The following is a 13798-nucleotide window of genomic DNA, read 5'->3' on the forward strand; positions in this document are numbered from 1 at the left end:
TCCTGAATGAACAAAATTTACGTCATAGTCTGTTTTCCACCTAAAGAAAATTCTTGGAAAAAAAATCATGTGAAATACACAGCGAATTTTTTCTGCAGAATAATATTTTAACTTGGAAGATGAAAGTATAAAAATTTATTTGAAGAGGAAATTAAATTTTTGCAATTACTGCTTACGGCGTGATAAATTCTTTCGAAAACAGATTCATTACAGATTGGCTGAGATGAAACAAAATGTCTGTCCCAAAGAGTTTTTCGCTTTTTGCAGAAGAAAGCATAACACATATACTTTTTTCTGCATAAAAACATTATTTGCATAAAGAAATATTTTGCATATTAAATTATACTGCATAAAAAGTTTGGAAGAAGAAAATGTTGCAATTTGATAAAATTTTAAAAAGATATTTAGGCTTTTGTAAAAATTGCTTAAGCCGTATTAAATTCGTTCTAAAATAGAAATGGTTTGGTTGGAGAACAAAATGTCCGTCCCTGGCAGATTTTTTTTTTCTTTGCAGAAAACTAATAAAACTCGGACGAAAAAACTTATAAATTTGATTTCATTTGAAAAAAAAAAACTCTTTTAATAACTGGTTATAGTGTAGCAAATTCCTTCAATTATAGGATATTAGGAAATTCAATGTCAAAGTATCAAATTAATTATCAATGATGAAAATTTGAAAAATTAACTAAAGAGATGCGCATAAAAATTATTCAAATATAATATGTAAATGGCGAATTTCTGAACCACATATGAAACACAGCAGATTTTAAAAACAATTTCTGCACTCACAGTTGTCAATGAGAAATTTTAAGTGAAATATAATCTTTGGGGAAAAGATTTGCTTGTGTTTATTTATTTATTATTTTTTTTTTACTGTTTTGTTTCATATTTCATTGAAATATAGAATAGAAATTGAATTTTTATTAAAATTCTTTTTATTAATTTTCTTATAAATAATTATCTTTATAATAATTATAATTTTCTTTATTTATAAATTTTCCTTTTATTAAAATTATTACATCGTAACAATTGGTTAAAATTAAGTTGCTTCATTATGAAATGTCATGAGTTGAACATTTCCCATCTGTCCCACACTAATTCTGTTTTTACAAAAATATATCAATATTAAAATAACGTATAACATGGCTCAAACCATTTGCAAAAGTTTACATTTTTTAAGATAATTAGTTTTTTGCTCAATTAGCCAGATCCTTATTATTATTTCAAAAAATATATTTAGTCAATTTCAGAACGATCCCTTGCGTGATGCTTGCTTTGGGGTCTTTCATATGCTACGCAAGCATATTTTTGTTAATTTTCTTCTCCCCCCTTATCAGCAAAATTAAGAAAATCACAAACCTCCTCCCATGCTTACTTAGGAAAGTTGCAAACCCCCCCCTGGTCTTTTGCTTTGACTTTCACTGTAGTAATCTAATTTTAAGATTAATTTCAAATAATAAAAAATGATGTTCAATGTAACTTGGCATAAACAAAAAGTATGTTTAATTCTTTTTATATAATTTTAAGTGGAATGTTAAAAGCTTTTGTGTATTTAACCTCTGGGGTCAAATCTCTTGATCTCAGAAACATTTCAGAGAAATATTTTTCGTATTTTTTCTTTCTCCGAATTTAGCTTTTATTCCAAATTTGAAATTTTTCCACATGTAATATTTTTGTTATATTTTATATTTTTCTTTTAAGAAATTTTTGAAAATAAGAGAATTTTAATGTCTTTGATGACTCATCCCCCTATTTTAACGCCTTCTCCCCCTATGTCAGCATAAACAAGCAAATCACAAACCCTCTACCACCTTAGCTACTTACGTAATATTTGAACGACCCCTTAACTATTCTAAGTAATTTATTTTTAGACTTACCAAAAAAAAAAAAAAAAAAAACGCATTTAAAATTTAAAGAATCATGAGCGTTTCGTGTAAAATTTCCGTTTCTGAAAGAATAAGATATATTAAAGCATATTTAATAATAAAAATGCACTAAAATTGACAATCATTTTTCTAACAATCACCTTTCACTTGCTTAAAAAACCCTTATTCAGTTTTTACGAATTTAATCTCGATATAGGTTACAATAATTAGCCCGACATGTTTAACTCCATGTTATCTCTTCTCTTAAAACAAATTATACACTTAAGATATCAATAAACATATATTTTATATTTAATACATCTTTCTCGACATACCTCTTTATTCCCTCTCTTGAAACAACCTTTGGCTTACGGAACATGATGAAGACATTCTGGTCCACTTATTGTACCGGCCGTAAGCAAAGGGTAAATCTAACAATAATATGTCATATTTTAATAATATATCATATATACTTAAATCTAATTTATCTTCTCTTTCAAAACTAATAACAACATCAATATTTCTTTAATTCCGCTCTCTTGAAGTAAATTTTATTTTTAATCTATATTCTCGTTGAAACAGACTTTTTTTTCCGGCTTATTTCAGGCGTAAAAATTAATCTCACACCACAAGTCACTGAGATAAAATCCATTGTTTTGTTGGGCAATTTTCAAGCTGAAAAGCAATTGAAACTGTGGATAGAAAATGCCTTTTTAATGTGCATATTCCATTTTTTTTAATTCCGTAGAATGTAGGTGCTTCTAATTTTTAAACAGCGCCTTTATCCGTTATAATGAAACGGATAAAAGCGCAATTCTTTGTAAATCCATTTATCATTTCATAATAGTAATGTTTCATTCTTTATCAATTACAGAAAATTCAGTAACACCTATATGAGAAACACCTATTTGGATTTTTATTTAAATACAGATTTTTTTTTTTTTTTAATTTTTTTTTTAAGAAATAGTGCAAAGAAATTTTAAAAAAAAATCAGGATAACTTTTGGAACCAGACTATTATAAAAAGGGGCAAATTAAAAGAATATAATTCTCTTTAGTTAAGCAAAAGAATAACAAAAATAAACTATTTTAAATTTCAAAATTATTTTGTCTAGAACAGGAAGTTTAAACAGTTTCGAGCATAATTTTATTAACGGAGTACTGAACAATTCATAATAGTTTAAGACTTATCTATAGAAAAAATTTTATTGAAAATATCAATTAATTAATATCAACTATCATTATATCATATTTAAATAATTAATGAACCCTTAATTAATACAATATTTAATTAATCCTCAATCAAACAATTTTAAATTTAATAAACACAATGAATGCTCCACTTATTATATTTGTACAAAAGAAAGTTAATGAGTTCAATGAACTTTTCAAATTTTCTTATTATGTATATTGTTGACTAGAATCGATCATTTTTAAAATCAGATGAATCAATAACTGTGAAGTTGCAGAACTCCACCTTGCCAGATATGTTACTGCATTTGCTGAAATAATAAATAGGCATATAACCCCAGGTTTAATCGCTATAAGAATTGGTCAACATGAAATTGTTAGTTGAGTTTCATAAAGTAATTAAATTACGAAAAGAAGTTTAAAATGGTAAAACCTGCGAGTAACGCTATATGCCAAAATCGCGTACATAAGTAGTGAACGATCCCTAACTTTGAACAATCAAATTTCATGATTTTTACTAGCATTATTATTTAAATTACAAGATGATGGATCGAAAATCCTTTGATTCCTCAAATCGGCATTTATATTCGCAAAAAATGGGATGTTTTGAAATGCACACAAAAATCAGGAATATCGAGACAAAAGAGCTAAAAATCAGAACAAATGGGGACAAGATATCAGGAAAATCAAGAATATTGGAATGAACTCAACATTTCTTTTTAAAGAAACAGTTTTAAATCTCAACGAAAATAAAAGCTAATGCATCCAGAAAGTACTACTGATCTAAAATTTTATTGCGTTGCGTTTGAGTCAGCAATAAACGAAGCAGATTAAAAACGCAATTTATGATTTATTTAAAAATATTAAAAAAATTAATGCTTCTAATTAATTAATTTTAAATTTCACCCTATGAAATATAACAAAAAAACACAGAAAATTTATATTCAAATAAAATAATATTTTTGTATTTATTTGCAAAAATAATAGCAAGGAAAATTATTTTTTTTTATAATGTATCGATTACAGCTAAATGAATAAGTAAGCAATTCTTTTCTTTTGAGAGGTTTATTTTGTTCAAAAAACATTCACATGTGTCTGTTTCCAGGAAAATTAAATTACTATAAAGCGAATTATATATTTTTTTTCAAACTAATTGCGAACCTCTTTTACACGTCAACAATCGTTACGTTATTTATATGTGTGTACTCTTTTCACAGAGGAAAGATTTTTCGTCTAGATGAGCTAATTGAAGTGTTAATCTACAAAACTTATACCCGAATGAAATAGCTAATACTTATAGATGGTAAATGCATCTGTTATTAATCTGCCAAAATATAAAGAAATATTAGGTTTCATTAACTATTGCTTAATGGTTATTTTACATAAATAGGAAGGTATCAGAAGTATTATCGGCCTTTCTTTCGAGCAACCAACGTAGGTGCATTTTTTTTTCTTGATTCTTTTTTAAAAGTAAAATACTTTTAGTAAAATTTAGTCAAGCAAAATTTAGTTTTTCCCTTCGAACCAAGGTAAAAAATTTATGACTGATTGGACAAAAAATACATTGAAATTTTTGTTTAATGAATATAATAAGCAGAATAAGGAAAATAAGAAGGACACTTAAAAGTTATATTTAAAACATTTTCGCTTAAAATGTGAGTGTTCTTTACTACGACAATCTCAGTTAGTACATTGGAGATAGGAATAATATGTGGACAATATTTCCACAACAACAGCATCCTTAATAAAAAAGATCCATGCCTAGGGTTTTCATCGAAATAAATAACAAACGAATCTCCTTCAGTAAAAAAATTCTTATTCCAATGAATACTTCTGTTGCTCGTCTTGGAGTTATTCTCCCCTTATTGATCGCGTTACTTACCGATGCTTTCTTCTTTTTCATCAATAAATGATCTCGTTATATGGAAAAAAAAGTTTTGAGAGACATTCTTTGCCTCTCCAACATTTTTGGTGGCAATTTCCAAATAGGGCTTTTTATTGTAGTTGATTTTTTGATGAAAACAAAAGAAATTCGATTTTGAAACGACGATAATCTAGCATACAGTTTCAAAATGTTTTCATATTTCTTTAATTCATTCTGCAATTTTTCGATGTCTCTTATTTTGATTTTACATCATATTTTTTTTCATGATAATACAATTTATATATATATATATGTATGGCCGAAATATTTGCTAATTACCGTTATTTCTGACTTTCACCGGTGAATGTCAACAATCACATAGTCGCTTTGGTGAATGTGCGAAATATTTATTACATTCGATTTGATATGAATTTATTCGTGGATATAATTACATTTATTCGATATTTTAATACTTACTGACGACAGATCAGAAGAAACATCAGTTTTTGGAGTATCGGGCCATACATTTAGATTTGCTCGGCATACCCTACACTGATGTTTTTTTAAGGTTAAGTGCCACTGCCCGGTGTACACCAAGTATCGGGCAAATATATACCGGGCAATGGCACTTGACCTTAAAAGAACATCAGAGTAGGGTATACCGGGCAAATGTATACCGGGCAGTGGCATTTAACCTTAAGTGGCTCGGTATACCCTACACTGATGTTTTTTTAAGGTTAAGTGCCACTGCCCGGTATACATTTGCCCGGATTACCCTACGCTGATGTTTTTTTAAGGTGAAGTGCCACAGCCCGATATCCTACACTGATGTTTTTTTAAGGTTAAGTGCCACTGCCCGGTATACATTTGCCCGGTATACCCTACACTGATGTTTTTTTTTCAAGGTTAAGTGCCACTGCTCGGTATACATTTGCCCGGTATACCCTACACTGATGTTTTTTTAAGGTCAAGTGCCATTGCCCGGTTTATATTTGCCCGATACTCCAAACACTGATGTTTCTTCTAATTTATCGTCAGTAAGTATTAAAATACAGAATAAATTTAAACATATCAAATAAATATAATAATATCAGCGAGTAAATTAATATAAAATTGGATATAACAAATATTTCGGACATTCACCAAAGCGACTATGTGATTGTTGACATACACCGGTGAGGGTCCGAATGTACAGGAATGTAATGACATATTTGATCTTTCACCTACGTATTTGGTGTTTGTCGACATTCACCGATATATATATATATATATATATATATATAGACATTCTCAAATTCTTTAATTGCATGACTACTTTTAACAAATGCTTCATAATATACTCCATAAATTTATCAATATAACTTGACTCTGTCTTAGTATTGCTGTCGTTTTGCATGGATGCCTCAGTGCAGAACAATTTCAAGTGATTTTCTTCGTGTCGGCCGGGTAATTGAAATTAACTAAATGATATTATTATAATTTTTTCTTTACAATATAAATAAACAAATTTAGTAATCTTATAAATAGTTCAATTTCTATTTTTTAAAATGGTTGTAAGTATTAAAACAATTTAAATGAAGCACTAAGAGCCGGGGTAACCAGGTTGGTAGGGCACTGGGCCCATGTCCAAGAGGTCGCGGGTTCCATCCCTTCCGGCCGATGACTCCCCGTGTAGTAAATGGTAACTGATGCACTTTAAATCTGTCGAGTCTTAAAGTCCTCCATGTTCCCATAACAAATCAAAACCTCTGGGGGTACTGAATTGGAGATTGATCGTTCTCTGATTCAGGTCAAAATTACGATATGTGAATGAATTAATGGGTTCGCCCTATAAACGGGTGTGACGCATGGGTGTGGCAGAAGTCGAATTCTTTGCCATAGATGGCACCACTGGAGAACAAGAACAATCGCACCCCCTCTGCCTTGATGGCATTTGTCAACAACAACAACATGAAGCACTAAATAATGACAACATACTCTAAAATTTAGTGATAGTTACGGTCAACAACTTTAATCCAAATTTTTTTTTTTACTGTGCATTAATGAAAACGTAAAAAAACTGCGAATTTAAATGTGTGCAAAATAACTTGAAAAAATATTTGAGTTACAGAATATTGTTTAACTGTAACAAGTAATTGTTTTGCTAATGTGTCTAACTGAGCAATCATATCCTAATACGAATATATATTTCGAGCATTTAAATTATGAACATCAGTGTTTGAATGAAGAGAATTATTAAAAGCAATTAAAGCCCAAATAAAGCAGAGTCAAGGATTTCGATTAGATCATTTATATTGGGAAAAGAGGTCTGCCTCTTAAATAAAAGAACTCCAAATATAGAAAAAAAAATAAACCTAGGTAAATAGCCTGATTGATCAAAATGAGTCAAACTAATTTTTTTATTAAATAATCGACGAAAAGTATTATTACTTATTTTTATAGACACAAAGGTTTAAAAATATTGTTAGAAAGCTGCAATAAATTTTGATTGCTAGCAGTTGCGTGAATACTAAAATATGCTATGCCAGTATATTATTTCTTTTAAGGATGATTAATTATAATAAAGTGCTATGAATCCTTTCTAATTATACTATAATTCGATATTTGATTTATAAATTTTGTATATTTGTTGCATAAATTACTTTTATTACCAGCAACAAGTCTCTTAAAACAAAAATAATGGATGTGCTTACAATTTGTTCGTGCTATGTGAACTGTCGTTATCTGCTGGTCAAACATTTAAAATTTGTTAGAACAAATTTAATTTTTTTTCTCTTAATATTTTCTAGTGATTTCATAACGTAAATATGATGTTTAAGAATTTTTGCTTACACATTTCAAACCTTATTTGAAATGTAAGTTTTTTTGCCTTAGCCAAGTAAAATATTCAGATTTGATATTTTTTTCATATTGTAATTTGTATTAATACTGAGCTGAATATATCTAAGAGCAAATGAAACTTGTCTAAAATATTTTTTTAATAACGATAGGACTTTTTTTAAGGAAATATGTGTTTGCTGTTCTCTCAAATTTGAGAGAAATTAAAAAAAGTCCTGGTCAGGTAATAAATCTATCTGAACTGATTTTGTATTAAGAGTTCAAGAAAATTACGTTGATATTTCAAAATGATGAAATTAGGATCGTTAAAAAAATATATTTAAATAAAAAGCAAATTTGTCTCTGGAAATCTTGGAATTTGTTAGTATGGTGTACTTCTTGGAATAATGTTGCTTTAATTATGTCAGTATATATATCGTTTTTTTTTCATATAGATTTTATTGTGTTTCGAAGGTATAAATATTTTTGTAATTCTTGGGGAGATTTAAAAAAATACTGCATATTTGTTTTCTACATACATATTTCCTAGCCATTAAATTTCTTTTATTTAATAAACTTAACCATTTTTCACTATCCATAATCCCTTTCTAAATAAATAAGTCAGATGATTAATATTAATTCAATTTTATAAAGAGTGAGTACAAATATTTTTATTCTTACTAAATATAAAGGCTTATTTTTTATTTCAATACAAAACTAATTATTAATCAATGTCAAACGATAACTGAGCATCAAAATAATTCATTTTTAACCTTTCTTTTTTCAACCCAATTAAACATTAGCATATACGTTATTGGATTTGTTTTAAATTCCAACGAACGTTTTGGTCTTAAATCTTCATCTAAATTATTTAAATATTTACATGCGATATCGTGAGTTGTCAGAATTGGTTTTACTTTTAGCAGCATCTTTCCGATAATGGATAGCTTGTAAACTGTAAAAAGGGTTAATCAAATACTACTTTTCGATTTGGCAGGTGAGGGATGATTTATCTCCCATGGCCTGTCACCATTAATATTATTATGCAAAATTTATGATTTTACTTGAAATGTCCTTTGAATAACAATATTCTTTTTATTTTGCACCTCGAGATCTGCAACTTAATAAAACTTTTAATATGGTTATAATCCCGTTTTCTCCCTCTACTTCAATTAGTCAATCCACATCTATTGCCACATATTTACCATTATACTTATTTAGAAGTCTACTTACCTAGTTAGTATCTTATAATCCAAGTAGCACATATTTCAAAAACGCTATCTTAAAATCTCAGCTTCGAACATTGAATGATATCGTAGCGAAATATTGTACAATATGAAAATGGATCCCTATTATAACGTATATTCAATATTGCAAGAAGGATATTGTTCGATATTGTAAAAACATTGGGGAATGTCGATCGACATCTCTCAGCATTTACAAACGTTGTAGAATGTCGAATGACCTCGTCAACACGATATTTAGAAACACGAATTTCAGAAAACGAATGCTGTGGAATGCTGGCAATCACCAAAATTACTTTATTTGTAAAAATAAAAATTAGTTCTTGAAAATATTCATGCCTGTTTGCAAACCAGAAAAAGCTGATAACAAAACCATTCTAGCTTGCTTAAAATTATTAAAATTAAAGTAAAATATTTGTAATTATCAAAATATATAGAATTCTAAGGTTTGCAGCTTGGTTATTTTTTTCTCCATTCCTTTTCTATAAACTATCTACTTTTCCCCCGGGAAAGTCATGCGTATATGCTATAATATTTAAGAAGTTTTGGTTGGCAAGTATATTTTACTATTATTCTAGAAAATAAGCTAGAAATTAAATAGTTAAGAGTTTATCTCTCTTTTTTAGGATTCAAACAGCCATTTATACCGTGAAATGATTTTAATATTTCAAGTGATTTGTGTAATAATTTTTACATCTATTTTTTACTATGAAGATTAAAATTGCAATATGTTTAACATAGAAGGTAACTTTCTTGCTGGTAAGTTTAAAAATCTATATTATCTATATTTCGCTGAAATAACGCGTTTGGAAAACAAAATTCCTTATCTTCACAGCATCGGATTCAATTTTAAGAAATCTGATTTAAAAAATAATATTTATTACACTGAAATTATCATAATATAATAACTAGAGTCACATTTTCAGATTTCTGATTTAAAAAAGGGTAAACATGGTAGTGTTAGCTACTTCGATCTAATTTACTTATGGTCTTTGTAGAGTAAAAAGTGTTGCCTAAATATCTATTAGGGCTAGTATGGTTGTCAAATATATAAATGAAGTATAATTTTTATTAAAAAGTAAGGAATAATATACAAATTTCTATAATTTATTGTATTCTTTAATATAATCAATTGTTTCTAACAACAAAACTGTGTCAGTTGAGGCAATAGTCTTTCTACCTTCCCAGTCGTTGGCGGTGGCAAGAGTTTAACCAAATTTTTCAGCTTTCTTTCGTCGGCTAGCTTCTTTGAACAGTCGTAAGGTCATAGCTGGAAAAAAAAAAAGATATGAACTACGGCTAATTTTCATATTTTTAAACTAAAAGACAAATAGTTATATTGAAAACATTACACGAACTAAAAAAGAAATAAGCGTAAGGCAAGTACTACTAGCGGTGTTCATGCTCATCTCTAGGTTGACAATTCTTTCGTATAGAATCTGAGCAGTTTTTATGTTTTCAAGGGCCTTGGGCCTGTTTTTATTTGGGGGCCCTTTATGAGTAATTTTATAATATATGGAAAATATTATTATATTTTATAATACAATAGAGGAAAAAAGTTTTATTGGAATAATTTTTAAAAATTATTTGATCACCTTCTGATAAAATGAACCGAGTTCGAATCCCAGTATCAGCTGGTCAATACAAATTCCGCATCTGACTTGCGCCGACCACAGTGCTGATGAAAGACATCCTCAGTGGCAGACGGATAATGAGTTAGAGTCCCCTTGCCGTCAGGCTTGTCGTAGGATGTTTTAATGATTTTCCTCTCCACCCAAATGCAGGTTAGTTCCATCAAAAGAATGATTTTCCATGAAGGTAAAGTTTTCCCAATACTAGATCAAGGAGTTCCTTTGTCTTCTGGATTGGGTTCAAAATTACTAGGCTACGTAGTTGAACATTAGTCGCAAACCCAGAAAATCGGGTCGGCTGTTCAACGACGGTTATAAAATACAAAATCACTTACATTTATGCCTTTGTCCTTAAAAAAAACACACACTAATATCAGACCAATATTCATATTAGGGCCTTTCAATTGGAATAAAATTCAAAAAATTCTCCCCAAAAATCCATCGTTTACATATCGGACAACAAATATCAGTTAATCTATATGGGAAATGTTTGGTGTTAAATCAACACTCACTGAAAACTATTTTGCTTCCTTTAGTTTTGCCATTATTTCGTTTATCGCATAAAGTCCAGCATTCTTTTCTTTTGACAAGTAAATTATTGTAGTCTGTCTGTGCCTTAACATATTTCCATGCTCTAAAATGCACGCATTAGAATGCCACCAATCGCTTAAGCCATTTTCAGAACTAAATGCTTAGCTACTAGTTGAGAAAAGGCGCCATGAAAAATATTACAAAACTTTAAGAGTGGCTAACTTTTGAACTTTGAAACATACAATCATAGCTGCCAAGATGGATAAGAGAAAATCCAGTAGATTTTACAAAATAATATAAATTTCATGATAATTGCTTCACAACGTATTAAATATTTTATGCATAGGGAATTTTAGGGATTTTTATAGCCATCAAAATAGAAAGAATGCATTATATTTTAGTAAGAATTGATATTAAATGAACTTGAAATATTATGTATTATGTTTACTCATAATTTTGAGTAGTACTAGGCATTTAATTCATCACAGATATTTCAGAAATTTCTTAATTTGAAAAGGGAGTTCTGAATGAAAATAAACTGAGCATTTTAGAATAAAACAAAAATTTTAAACTTATTTTTCTAAATGATGTTCGCTTCATTATTTATCAGTAATACTTATTTAAATATTCATGCACGCAATAATAATCAGTTCAAAAATTCTATTTAAATATGGATTTTTTTTAAAAAATTTACTCAATTTTAGGGAATTTTTTAAAATGTACAAAAAGTAGGAAAATTTTTATTAAACCAGTAGACCAGGAGAAACTGGAAAAATCCAGTAGTCTACAAGAAAATCTAGTAGAGTTCGCAACTATGCTGTAAAAGTATTTTTAGTGATTTGCAATTTTCAGAAATATTACTAATTTCGAAATTGATAATAACTAGTTTTTTTAATAATTTATAACAAATGTATTAAAATTTATACTAATAATGCTTTTAAGGTTTTTGCCTTACGTAATAGTTTCACTTCTAACTAAAAAAATAAATAAATAAAATAAATGACTGTAGACACTAATTTAAGGGGAGAAAATTCTAACTAAAATTACAACTCTCTGAATAGTTTAACTTCTAAATCTTTCCATCATATTTTATGCCATTTGAGTTCATCATTTAAACAATAATCAATGAATATGTGTAGTATATTTATACTCACAATCAGATCTTGCTTGGTGAAATCGAAATATTGTAGATATTGCTGATACGTTCTGATTCTCACACTCACCTGAGCAAACTAAGTGTCAATGCTTATGCTAAAGTGAAAAGTTTCACAAAGAGACTTTTAACGTGACATCGACGGGAATCGTACAATATCGTACACACGATGTCTATTTTCTCCGATATTGACAATGTTGGTCGATATATATTAAGGCTGTTACTATGTCCCTGTGCTACTTGGGAAATTTAAGAAAAAATAACTATAGATAAATTAATATAATTTGCAATAATTTATAAATTAATTAGTGCCTACTTTTAATAATAATTTTAAAAAAAATGCCAATGATACATTAAGTTTAATAACAGATACTTGAATGAATAAAATGGGAAAGCAACAAATTGAGGCCCTTTTATTAACTATAAAAAAGGTTTGATTAAAATACGATAGAGGCTGGGATTAATGTGGGCCCTACCTATAATAAATTATCCAAAACCTACCTGTATTCAGAAATTTTGAAAGTTTTTATAAATTTGAAACTTGCTTTACAGAAATGTGAGAATAAAGTTTCTGGAAATTTTGTACTTTTTGCAATAATTATTATTTAAAACATTCGATTAAGTGTCTATGACAGCAAACATATGCTGTATGAAACAAAATAAATGTTAATAGCAGTAAGAATTATCAACTATAGAAATTTTAAATATGGAAATAAATGAATTAGAATTTCATATTTTAACTAAATTTGCAGCAGTTTTTTCCAACGAATAAATTGTGTTTTGTTGATGGTTACAGAAAATTAGTTAAAAAAACTTGTGACTTAAACATAAAGAAGACAATATTTAAAAAAGAAAGAAAAAACCTGACCAGATATAATTTTTTCCCAGCATTATATATTTAAAAGTAAATAGAACTTTTAATGATTTTAGGGGAAAATTGGGAATCATTGTGCTTTAAAATATCTAATAGATTTTTTAGACAATCACAAAAATTACTTTTACCTTCACAAACTTTTAAGGGGCCCTAAAAAAATTATCAGTCGAGTCAGTCCCAGGAGGCACTCCTTATCCGGACAGGTTATTAAAATAAATTGATGTTTTAAGGAGCATTCTTCCTTTTTTTCTTTTTAATTATTATCATTGCAAAGAACAAAACTGTTGTCTATAAAATTTCTTAAAAATAACAAGATGAAACAAACTTTTGCACCACTTTTCAATTGTTGTTTTTCAAAATACTTCAATTTTATTTAGAGTAAATTAACTTTTAATAACTTACAAAATAGTTAATGACAATTTTAGCATGGTTGTGGTACGTCATTGCTAAAGTAAGAGGAGAAAACGATAAATGACTAGAAAAAAATGCAAAATTTTTCTTATTTCAGATTTAGTATTTAAATTATTAAATACTGGTTGGAGTTTTTAATTACAATGAAAAATTTACATTCAATTTCTTTGATTTATGTAACTTTTTGAACAGTTTTATGGAAAATTCTATTAGAATAT

This window comes from Parasteatoda tepidariorum, chromosome 11, assembly GCF_982258835.1.
Source record: "Parasteatoda tepidariorum strain Cologne lab strain chromosome 11, Ptep-v5.0, whole genome shotgun sequence".
In the NCBI taxonomy this organism is placed as follows: domain Eukaryota; kingdom Metazoa; phylum Arthropoda; class Arachnida; order Araneae; family Theridiidae; genus Parasteatoda; species Parasteatoda tepidariorum.